Consider the following 10028-nt stretch of genomic DNA (forward strand, 5'->3'; position numbering starts at 1 on the left):
ATAAACCAGGATGTTTAGAAAGTCCTGAGCAAGGTCTCCAGTGTGCAGCTTCTGTTCAAGGTTGCTATGAGCTGGTCGAGGCTGCTTCTGTGGTCACTGGCAGCTTATAGGCATCTCCAAATTTGACTAGAGTTCACTTGCAAAGGATCATGGGTATGTCAGGCAGCCCTGAGTCTCAAAAGTCCTCCTGAATGGCTGGTTGTGGTGTATTCCCATTGTCCTACTCCCCTGTAAAGAAGGAAAGCTCCGATATATCTAACAAATTGCTATACTCATTACAGAGCCCATGTCCACACCCTCCTCTGACACTCTGTGACCATGGGCAAGTCCCTTAGCCTCTCTGGACTTCAGTTTCTTGGGTTTATTATTTTCTTTTTTTTTAATGACCTCTAAGGTCCCTTTTAGATAAAAATCCATGATCCTATGACCCCCTGAAATAATATTTTATTATTTGGTCATTTCCACTCTTTGTGATCCCACTTGGGGTTTTCTTGGAAAAGCTACCAGAGTGATTTGCCATTTTCTGCAAACTGATTTTACAGATGAGGAAACTGAGGTAAACAAGGTGAAGGGACTTGAAGTGTCTGAGGCTGGATTTGAACTCAGAAAAAGGAGTCTTACTGATTTCTAGTGCAGGACTCTATCCACGGCGCCACCTAGCTGCCACTTAGAGAAGTGTAATTGAAAGGTTATTTCTGGAGCTACAGGCAAATATACAAATAAAAAGTCTACTCTCTATAGGACAAAAAAAAAGATAGTATTGTAAGTATATACATTAATAATTTTCAAACAAGTGGATTAGAATTTTTCAAAGACAAACCAATTTAAAGTTAATTCAGAATAGCTTTTTGCTATTTTTTTTTCAGGCAACAGATAACAGTAACTCTCATACGGGGAGCCCTAGATTATTTTTTTTAACTAAAAATGGGTTCTTATTATTTAAATAGGTTGGAAACCATCAGTCAGAGGGATATTTTCCTTGGAGGTAATCCTGTACCTGGGTAAGTAGAATTTCTCATGGACCTTAAAAAAAGCTTCCCCAATCATCCTTTGGGATTTCCTATGTTGGCAAGCCTGCCAGTGACCTTTATCCCTTTTCCTCCTTATCCTTTCAGGCACTGGTCATCTTACAATGGATGCAGTCTGCTCCTGAAGTGGCAACTTTCTTCTGTAGGGTGCACATTCAAGAGGATTGGAATAGGGGGGCAGCTAGGTGGCACAGTGAATAGAGCTCTGGCCCTGGAGTCAGGAGGACCTCAGACACTTGACAATTAACTAGCTGTGTGATTTTGGGCAAGTCACGTAACCCCAATTGTCTTGCCTTCCCCCTCCAAAAAAAAGTATTGGAATAGGAGCCTGCAGCCCTGAATCCAGTGCCCATTCATTAGCACTGGATGATAGCAACTTGCTATCTTCCTCCTAATTGTCCCTATAAAATAATGAGGAAGTAAGAGGGGATATGAGAGGTAAACTAAATCAATCAGTCACCTAGCACTTATTAAATACCTACTTTTTGCCAGGCGCTGTCTTGGGGAAATGAAGATGAAAGCAAAAGTAGTCTCTGCCCTCAAGGCACTTATAATCTAGACAAGAAAGATGATATGTGTGTATGTGACTATATACATATATGTGTATGTATGTATAAATACATATGTATATACACACAAAACAAATAGAAGGATTTTTTTGTAGGGGGGAGGGAAGCACTATCAGCTGGAGAGATCAGGGAAGGCTTCATGGAGAAGGTGGCATTTGAGCTGATGCTCAAAGAGGTGGTGGTAAAGATGAAATGCCTTCCAGACATGGGGACACAGCCAGTGCAAAAGGACAGAGATGAGAGACGGGAGTGTCATTCACAAGGAACAGTAAAGAGGCCAATTTCACTGGACCATAGCTTGAGAAATGTACTGGGTGTCCCTAAAGTCTGGACACATAGGAAATCTCATTAACTATGCTTATTTTCAAGAAATGAAATGAATTAAATTTTCAACAACATTTTATTTAATTAGCATAAATTTTAGCCATGACAATTTCATATGGAATAAAAGTTTTCATTAGCTATTAGGGACTATTTTCCATATTAATGAGATTAATTAAATTAATGAGATTTCCTATGTCTCCTATGTCTTCCTATGAAATCTCATTTATGCTAATTAAATAAAATGTTGCTGAAAATTTCATTCATTTCATTTCTTGAAAATATGCATAGTTAATGAGATTTGCTATGTGTCCAGACTTTAGGGACGCCCTGTATAATATGGTTATAAAGTTAGGTGGGGTCAGGTTGGGAATACTGGATATTTCAATCCTGAATAAAACTTAGCGCATTGCCTAGCACATAATAGGTTACATAATTAATGTTACTGATTTATTGATTAAACAGGAGTTTATAACAGTTTATTTTCTAACATCTCTTCCAGCTATAACATTTTATAAAATGAACACTTCACTTTGACCAAGGAAGGCCAAAACTTTCATAACTCAGAGTAAACTTACCTAAGTTCATTTGAACACCAAAGACAGTCAATTTGTATTATCATATCTGAATGTGGCAACATAGGATTTCACCATCATTGTGTGATAGGGAGCAAACTAGTCTAGTTTCCACACAGTTCTAGAAGAAGGGGCCTAAAACCCACTCCTCATACACCCTAGAGTAAAACTAAGGATCTGTGCTGAATTCTCCTCTTTCAACGTGAAATGGATTCCAAGAGTCTAGACCAGGATGATTTTCTTTCTTTGCACTTGCTTCCTCACCTTGTACACCCATTTCACACGTGTTCAACTATTGATACTACCCTGCTCTGAAAACCAGCTCGGGATCTGAATCCTGGGGGTCCTCTGGCTAACAAGGGTGGCCAGTATGAAGAGAAGGTCTTGACAGTAATCTGGGGGTAATTAACAATTATGGACATTTGTGATCTTAGACTTCACCTTTCCTATGAAGCTGCCTGAAGGTCTCTCCTGACCCACTACTTCTCTCTCTTGTCAAGACAATCAGCCCCAATATCAGGACCAGTTTAGGTATGTTAATTAGTCTAAGGTTTGAGGACTCTCTGTTTCTAATCTATTACCTACATCCTCAGAGGGAGAAAGTGAATCCAATACATTCTTCCAAGGCGATTGGCAGTGGCTTTTGCTTTTTAGTTCCCTACTCAGTTCCCCAGACTCCACAATTATGAACGCAATACAGATAGAAGCCAGTCTCTCTTCAATGTCTGAGTAGGCCCCTCACCTAGCACCCCTGGTGCAGATGAGATATATAGGGAGATCTATTTATTCTGTTAAACCAGTCTCTCTATACAACAGATTGTAATCTGCTCAGATGCCAAGGGGGGAACATTTCTGAGCATTAAGCTGCCTTTGAAGGTCTTCAGGCTGTGAGGAGTGAGTGGGTGGTCCCGTCCTGTGCTGAGTGCTGAGGTCAAAGGCAAACACACCCATGCCTTTACTCATTCTTCAGACTGCTAGTCTTTGGTAGGAGCAGAGGTCACCCTTAAGTTTTGATTGAGGATTACTGTGGCGCACTCACCCTTCCAGTGCCCGGTTACAAAAGTTCAGCAAGGCTCTGTTTCATTTCTGCCCAGGATCCCTAGGACATATTGGTTATGGCCTCTCTCACCCTTCCCTGCTGCAGAAAAGAAGGAAGAGGTGAAAGTGTTTAGAGATCTCAGATCTTTTTAAAAGATAAATAAAAAACTTAAGGAAAAGATGGGAGTGATGAGACCAGGTGGTATGGCATGCTGGTGCAAAGCTTTCTAGAGGGAGTCAATGACTCAGAAGCTTAACTGGCTAGAATCACGTGGGGTCTGGGCCTGCTCTGCAGACACAACAAGCCCAGGGCCTTCCCCAAATAACTAACATCCAGATCCTCTGGGATCCTCCAGACCTCGCACCCTGCTTCTCCCACATTCTCCCTGTCATCCCCCTCCCTTCTGTCACTGTCTCTGAGCTCCCAGACTCATGGTAAGAAGCTCCCATGGAGAGTTTGCCAACTCCTCCCATTCTAGCTCAGGTTTCTGCAGCGGGATTTCTCAGCATCCCCAGGTTCTATAAACCCCATTGTAGGAAGGTTGGAAACATTCTCTTGCGACATTGACCCAAGACAGATGGACGTTTCTAGGCTGAGATACAAAGCCAGTTCGGGTGGGAGGAGGTATTTTGCATTAGATAAAAATACATAAAGGATAAACCTTTCATTCCACCAAATTTACTAAGTTCTAAAAAGGAGAAAGTCATCTGTAAAATACAACAGCATGATGTCATGGATCTGAGCTATTTCAAAATCCAGCAACAAATGTCATTGCAGTTTCACAGTTCTAAGAAAAACAAATCAGATTTCTTCATCACTCTTATTGTCATCCCCTTGGGGTTATTTGCAAGCTTCTCAAGGAATAAAATAATTTCCCAGGGCTTCCATCACTAAGTCCTTAACATGTATGTGTGTGTGTGTGTGTGTGTGTGTGTGTGTGTGTGAGAGAGAGAGAGAGAGAGAGAGAGAGTACTTTGGCAGTCCAGTAAAACCTATTGATGCCTTCTAAGAATAATGTTTTAATAATTTATAAAATAAAACATAGGGAAATAAGATATAAAGGCAATGGTGTATAGGAATCTATCTTGCCCTATAAGAAAATAAGATAGGAGGGGATGAGAAGGGGAGGCATAAGAGAAGGGAAGACAGACTGGGGCAAGGGATAATCAGAATGCACACCATCTTGGGGGAGGGGGGAATGGAAGAGATGGGGAGAAAATTTGGAACTCAAAATCTTATGGAAATGAATGTTGAAAATTAAAAATAAATAAATTAATTTAAAAATTAAGTATAAAGGATTACCAAGGACACCAGTTATATGGAAATACAGTTATTAAAATATTTTTTTAAAGTTCTTAGACTCCTGGTTAAGAACCCTTGAGAAAGGCTAGTTCTATATTAAAATAAACACTCTTGGGGTTTGAATATTGCTTTAAGCCTCCCTCAGCAGCTTCTTCTCTGTGATCTGCTTTGAGAACCACCCACATGTTTGATCCCTGGTTAACTATGGATCTGAATATACCATCTTGCACCCAACAGTTCTATGAATTTTTAAGCTAGTTTGATAAAGGAGTGTAGAACCTCTTAGAAAAATTGTAGATTGTTTCCCCAGAGGTGATGGTGACTGCTGAGCTTTTACACTGGATTTTAAGTCTTTGTGTGAATGAGTTTATAACATTTTCCCAAAGCAGCTTTGATAAGGTGGCTGCATAGACCTAGAATGTGGCCTTTATAGACAGGGAAAGTGCCAAATCAAGAGGAAAGCACATGGTCACAGAATCACAGAGTTAGGAGTGGACCCAGAGGGTCATCTCATCTAACCTGGACCCGAAGCAGAAATCTGTCCAACAATATCCCCAACAACTGGTCATCCAGCCCTCTCAAAGACTTCCAGAGATAACGAACCAAGTCCAAGGCAGCCCATTCTTCCTTGAGACAATTCTAATTATTGACTCCTTTTTCTATATTGAACTGAAATCAACCTCTTGGTGATACAGACACATATGCTGTTCCTAGTTCTTCCCTCTGTAGCCAACAAGAACAATGCTATTCCCTCTTCATGTGGCAATCCTTCAAATGTAGAAAACAACCAGCATTTTCCCTTCCCCCCACCTCAGACCAAATCTTTTCTTCTCTAGGCTAAATATTCCCAGTTCCTTTGATGGATATTCACTTGGCATAGCTTTCAGTCTGTTTTCCATGCTAATCTCTATCCTCTGGATGTTCTCCAGTTCATCAAAATCCTTCCTATAATGTGGAGTTTAGAACCCATCATAATACTCTAGATTTTGGGTGCCATACCTCTACTAAAGAATGAGTTAATGAATGAAAAACCAATTATTAATCTCTTATTAATGCTTCCTAAATGATCAGTGATGGAATGTATGGAGTAGTAGATAAAGAACTGAGATAAGGACGACTGGGTTCAAATCCTTCCTGTGACACATACTGTTGGTGTGACCCTGGACAACTCATTCAACACCTGGGTGTCCCAAGCAACTCTCCAAGTGGAAAACTGGGTAAGTGGCCAACCTGCATTAGGAGAGGAAGTTTCTTCACTGGAATTCCCCTGATCACAAAGGAGATGAGATCATTTTGCCCAAACGGCTCTTGATGAAACCCTGCTAACTCTTTGTGATCATGGTCCCCCTGTCTATGTGCTTAACTCCAAAATAAAATCAAATTAGGTGTATTTTTTTTTTCAAAGTTCCAATTTTTTTTAAAGTAACACAAATCATGTTCTTCACATTGAGTTACTTTATAAAAGTAAAAAAAAAAGTCTAAAAAACTTATGCATCATGAAGAAGATTATGAGATGAATCTGAAATGGACCATGTCAATGTTATAAAACATATAATAGGAATTTCATATAAAAAATAATAGAGGAATGGCTTTTGGGAGGTCATGGCTATGGCGCCGCCGATGAGGTACTGCGTCCCAGGTGAACTATTGTGTAACGTGGAGGAGGCCAGCCCCGGCAGCGGCACCTACACCCGGCACGGCTACATCTTCTCCTCGCTTTTCCGGCTGCCTGGTGAAGACGAGCGACAACGGCGAGGTCTCCAGCATTAATTCTCGATTTGCCAAAGTGCATATCTTATATGTGGGATCCACACCACTCAAGAACTCCTTTAGAGGAACTATCAGGAAGGAAGATGTTCGAGCTACTGAAAAAGACAAGGTTGAAATATATAAGAGTTTCCGCCCAGGTGACATCGTGTTGGCTAAAGTGATTTTTCCCTAGGTGATGCACAGTCCAACTATCTGTTGACAACTGCAGAAAATGAGCTGGGAGTGGTGGTGGCCCACAGTGAATCAGGTGTTCAGATGGTACCCATCAGCTGGTGTGAGATGCAGTGTCCTAGGACACACACCAAAGAATTCCGCAAAGTAGCACGAGTACAGCCTGAGTTCCTTCAGACATAACTACATCCTCTCCCCATATTGGGGGCCTCCGTTTCCTACTATCCATATATGATCAAAACAAAAAGACCTTGGACTTATCAGATACCACATTTGGAAATAACTGCCTGAAGCTTCCACTGTATTTGGAGGATTATTCTTGAACCTTTTATCACAAATCTCATGGATAAATTCTCTCCCCTTTGAGATGCCAACAAAAGAAAATTATCTGATGTTGGGAGGAGCCAACAAAGTGATTTCCTGTTCCTTTTCTACTCCTCTAATAATGCTGTAAATGTGGCTTATTTGTTTTTCTTTAGACAAATAAAGCATTTTTACTAAAAGAAAAAAAATAATAGAGCTTATGCCCTAGAGCTTTGCCTTTGAAGGCCTCTTTTCCTCCCCCTACTATATTCATTCTGTCCTCATCTTGATGATTCTTCCTTCACAATACCTTTCACATCTTCTTCCTCCCTACCCTACTGGTCTAGTCCCTCATCATTGTATTTCTAAACTCTGAATTCCTGATCTCACGATCTTGGTAATTAATTTATAATTATTTTCATAATTCATTTTTATAAATTAATTTTAATTTAATAAATTTAATAGCTAATTTATTTGATTCATTAAGTTTAGTGGTTTTTAAATTTATTTTATAAATTATTTTATAATTTATGATTATAATTTTTAGTTATAGGGATACTTCATCTCCATGAGTCAAACTGAAAATGTCTAATACTTGGAATTATCAAATTGTCACTTATCACTTGGTGGCCTCTACCCTGGGTATGAATCCTTTCACATTTAGCTAGACCTGTCCTCAAGACAATGGATACACCATGCATCTCTGGGTCTGTAGTTTAAGTTTTTCAGGTTTGTAGGTCCCGCCTGTGCTTATGCTCTGCTTAGCTGGCCTTTGAGAACTTGGAGTCATTTCTACCCATTCATGAAGTGGTATTTCAGTACAGGCTACAGGGAATTCACCAATATCCTTAGTCTTTATCTGAGTTATTGGCACCAGGAATCTTCAGTGTGGTCATTTTTAAAGCAAATTTAAAGGCATAATTGATCTCAAAATCACAGAATCTTTCACTTAGAAGGGGACCTGAGATACTACTGGGTCCAAACTATATTTAGATGTACACAGAGGATGGACCTGGAGAAGGAAATGACAAACCACTCCAATATCTTTGCCAAGAAAACTCCAGATGTGTTCACAAAGAGTCAGATACAGCTGAACGAGAGCATGGACCAGGTGTGCTAGTATATCATACCAGGCTCACAGGACCAATGGGGCTTTGTGATGTGGGTGAGCTGCTCATCCTATCTGTAATCTATGCACACTTGGGAACTTGTTCCTAAACAGCATGCCTGACAATTGATCATTCAGACTCTGGTGAAAGAAAATTCACTCTTCCCCAAAGTAATTCATTCTACTTTTGGATAGTTTCAATAAATAAAAAGATTTTTCTTATATCAAACCATAATCTGCTCTCTACTACTTCCACATAGATTTTCCCCATAGGATCAAGCAGAATAAGTTTAATCCCTCTTCCATATCTCAGGCCTCCATATACAAGACAATCATCCCATGGGGGAGGGTCACACCATGGGGGAGCCCTCTCATCTTGAGTCCCACCTTACCCATGTTGCTTGACTGCTCACATTCCTGAGACAGAAGACCACCAGGCCATACCATGTGTTCTGGCTGTCTGCTAACACTGTCATTTCAACCACCTATGTAATCTAAGGACCTCTGGGCCTTGTCGTCTGCTCCGCCAGTGGACCCTTTAGGTGACTGGGCTTTTTCCTTCCCCCTGCAGCTGAACTTTCTTTTATGGATTGTTTCCTCCATTTAGAGCATGAGCTTATTCAGAGCAGGGACCATCTTGAATGTTCTACTTGGGTCCCTAGCACTCAGCACAGTGGTCATCCCGTTGTGCTTTCTCATTAATATTCATTTAATTAATAAAATAATTAATTAATTAACTCGTCCATTAATTCACCAGGTAAGCTCCTTGAGGCCAAGACCTGCTTCATTTTTGTTTTCCTATCTACAATAACTAGCAGTGCCCTAGTAGATGATTAAAAAATTACTGGTTGGTTGATTAATTGATGCTTCTGATCTTTCTTTTCTAGGATATGCATTTCCAGTTTCTTCAGCCAAACTTCACAGAACATCAATCAATAAGTATTTATCTGGCACCTACTATATACCTGGGCTAGGTATTTGGGATGCAAGCATGAAGAATGCAGCACAATCCCCAGTGTAATGGTAAGACCCAGAGGGCTATGTTGGAGCCGGCTCATTTTAGCTGTCGTTTTCAGTGATTTAAGTTTCATAAATCAGCAAATACTGCAAACCAAGGTTTGCTTTATTGTTTTGGTGATTGTCTGGACTTAAGAAAGTGCTGGAGAAAATCTTAATAATGTGGATTAAACTTCAAAATGTATCCTGTGTACTTTTTTTTTCCCCAGAGAGATGATTTTTAAACATTTACAAGCACATTGTTAGAAGCAGCTTGGAATGAGAAGACCAGCTTTGTTACATACCAGCTAAGTAAATCACTCTGCCTCCTTAAGTCTCAGTTTCCCCATTTTAGGGGGATGACAATATCTCAAAAAAAAATAATGCAAGATGTGTAAATTTAGAGAATCCCCTCCAAATGTTCACATGGACTATTTGTTCCTGATCTCTGGTACAGCCTTCCGAGCTCGTATTGTTCTGATCAGCTACAGTCGGACACACTGCAACTTGACTCTAACATAGTGATGTCATTTTGGTCCTCTCTGAGAATGAAAGACAGCAACTACCACCACTATTTTCACTATCTACGTTACATTAAAACGGTTTAGATGTAGGTTTGGGGTTGGGTTTTATTTTTCTAATGAGAAAAGCATTTTATAAATCTTAAATGACATATAAATTTGAATTTGTATTAATCCATATGCTCAGTCTAGGACAGAACAATGGAAGTCACTCTTTGAGCTCCAGCTGGTTGTAATTTTACTTTGGTCAGAATCTGTGATTTCCTCAGCATGGAAACTTCTCCCATTAATACAGATAGGTCTGTAATATGTAGTTTTGGAGAGC

At 40.0% G+C, this 10028-nt stretch overlaps 1 pseudogene; it reads left to right on the forward strand.

Annotated features, from left to right (window-relative positions):
• The first annotated feature begins 6415 nt into the window (after positions 1-6415).
• On the forward strand, positions 6416-7290 carry LOC138170329 (exosome complex component CSL4 pseudogene; annotated as a pseudogene).
• Positions 7291-10028: the final 2738 nt, after the last annotated feature.

Source organism: Petaurus breviceps, unplaced genomic scaffold (assembly GCF_028583685.1).
Source record: "Petaurus breviceps papuanus isolate PSGF00001 unplaced genomic scaffold, PetGlider_PUasm1.0 126, whole genome shotgun sequence".
In the NCBI taxonomy this organism is placed as follows: Eukaryota; Metazoa; Chordata; class Mammalia; order Diprotodontia; family Petauridae; genus Petaurus; species Petaurus breviceps.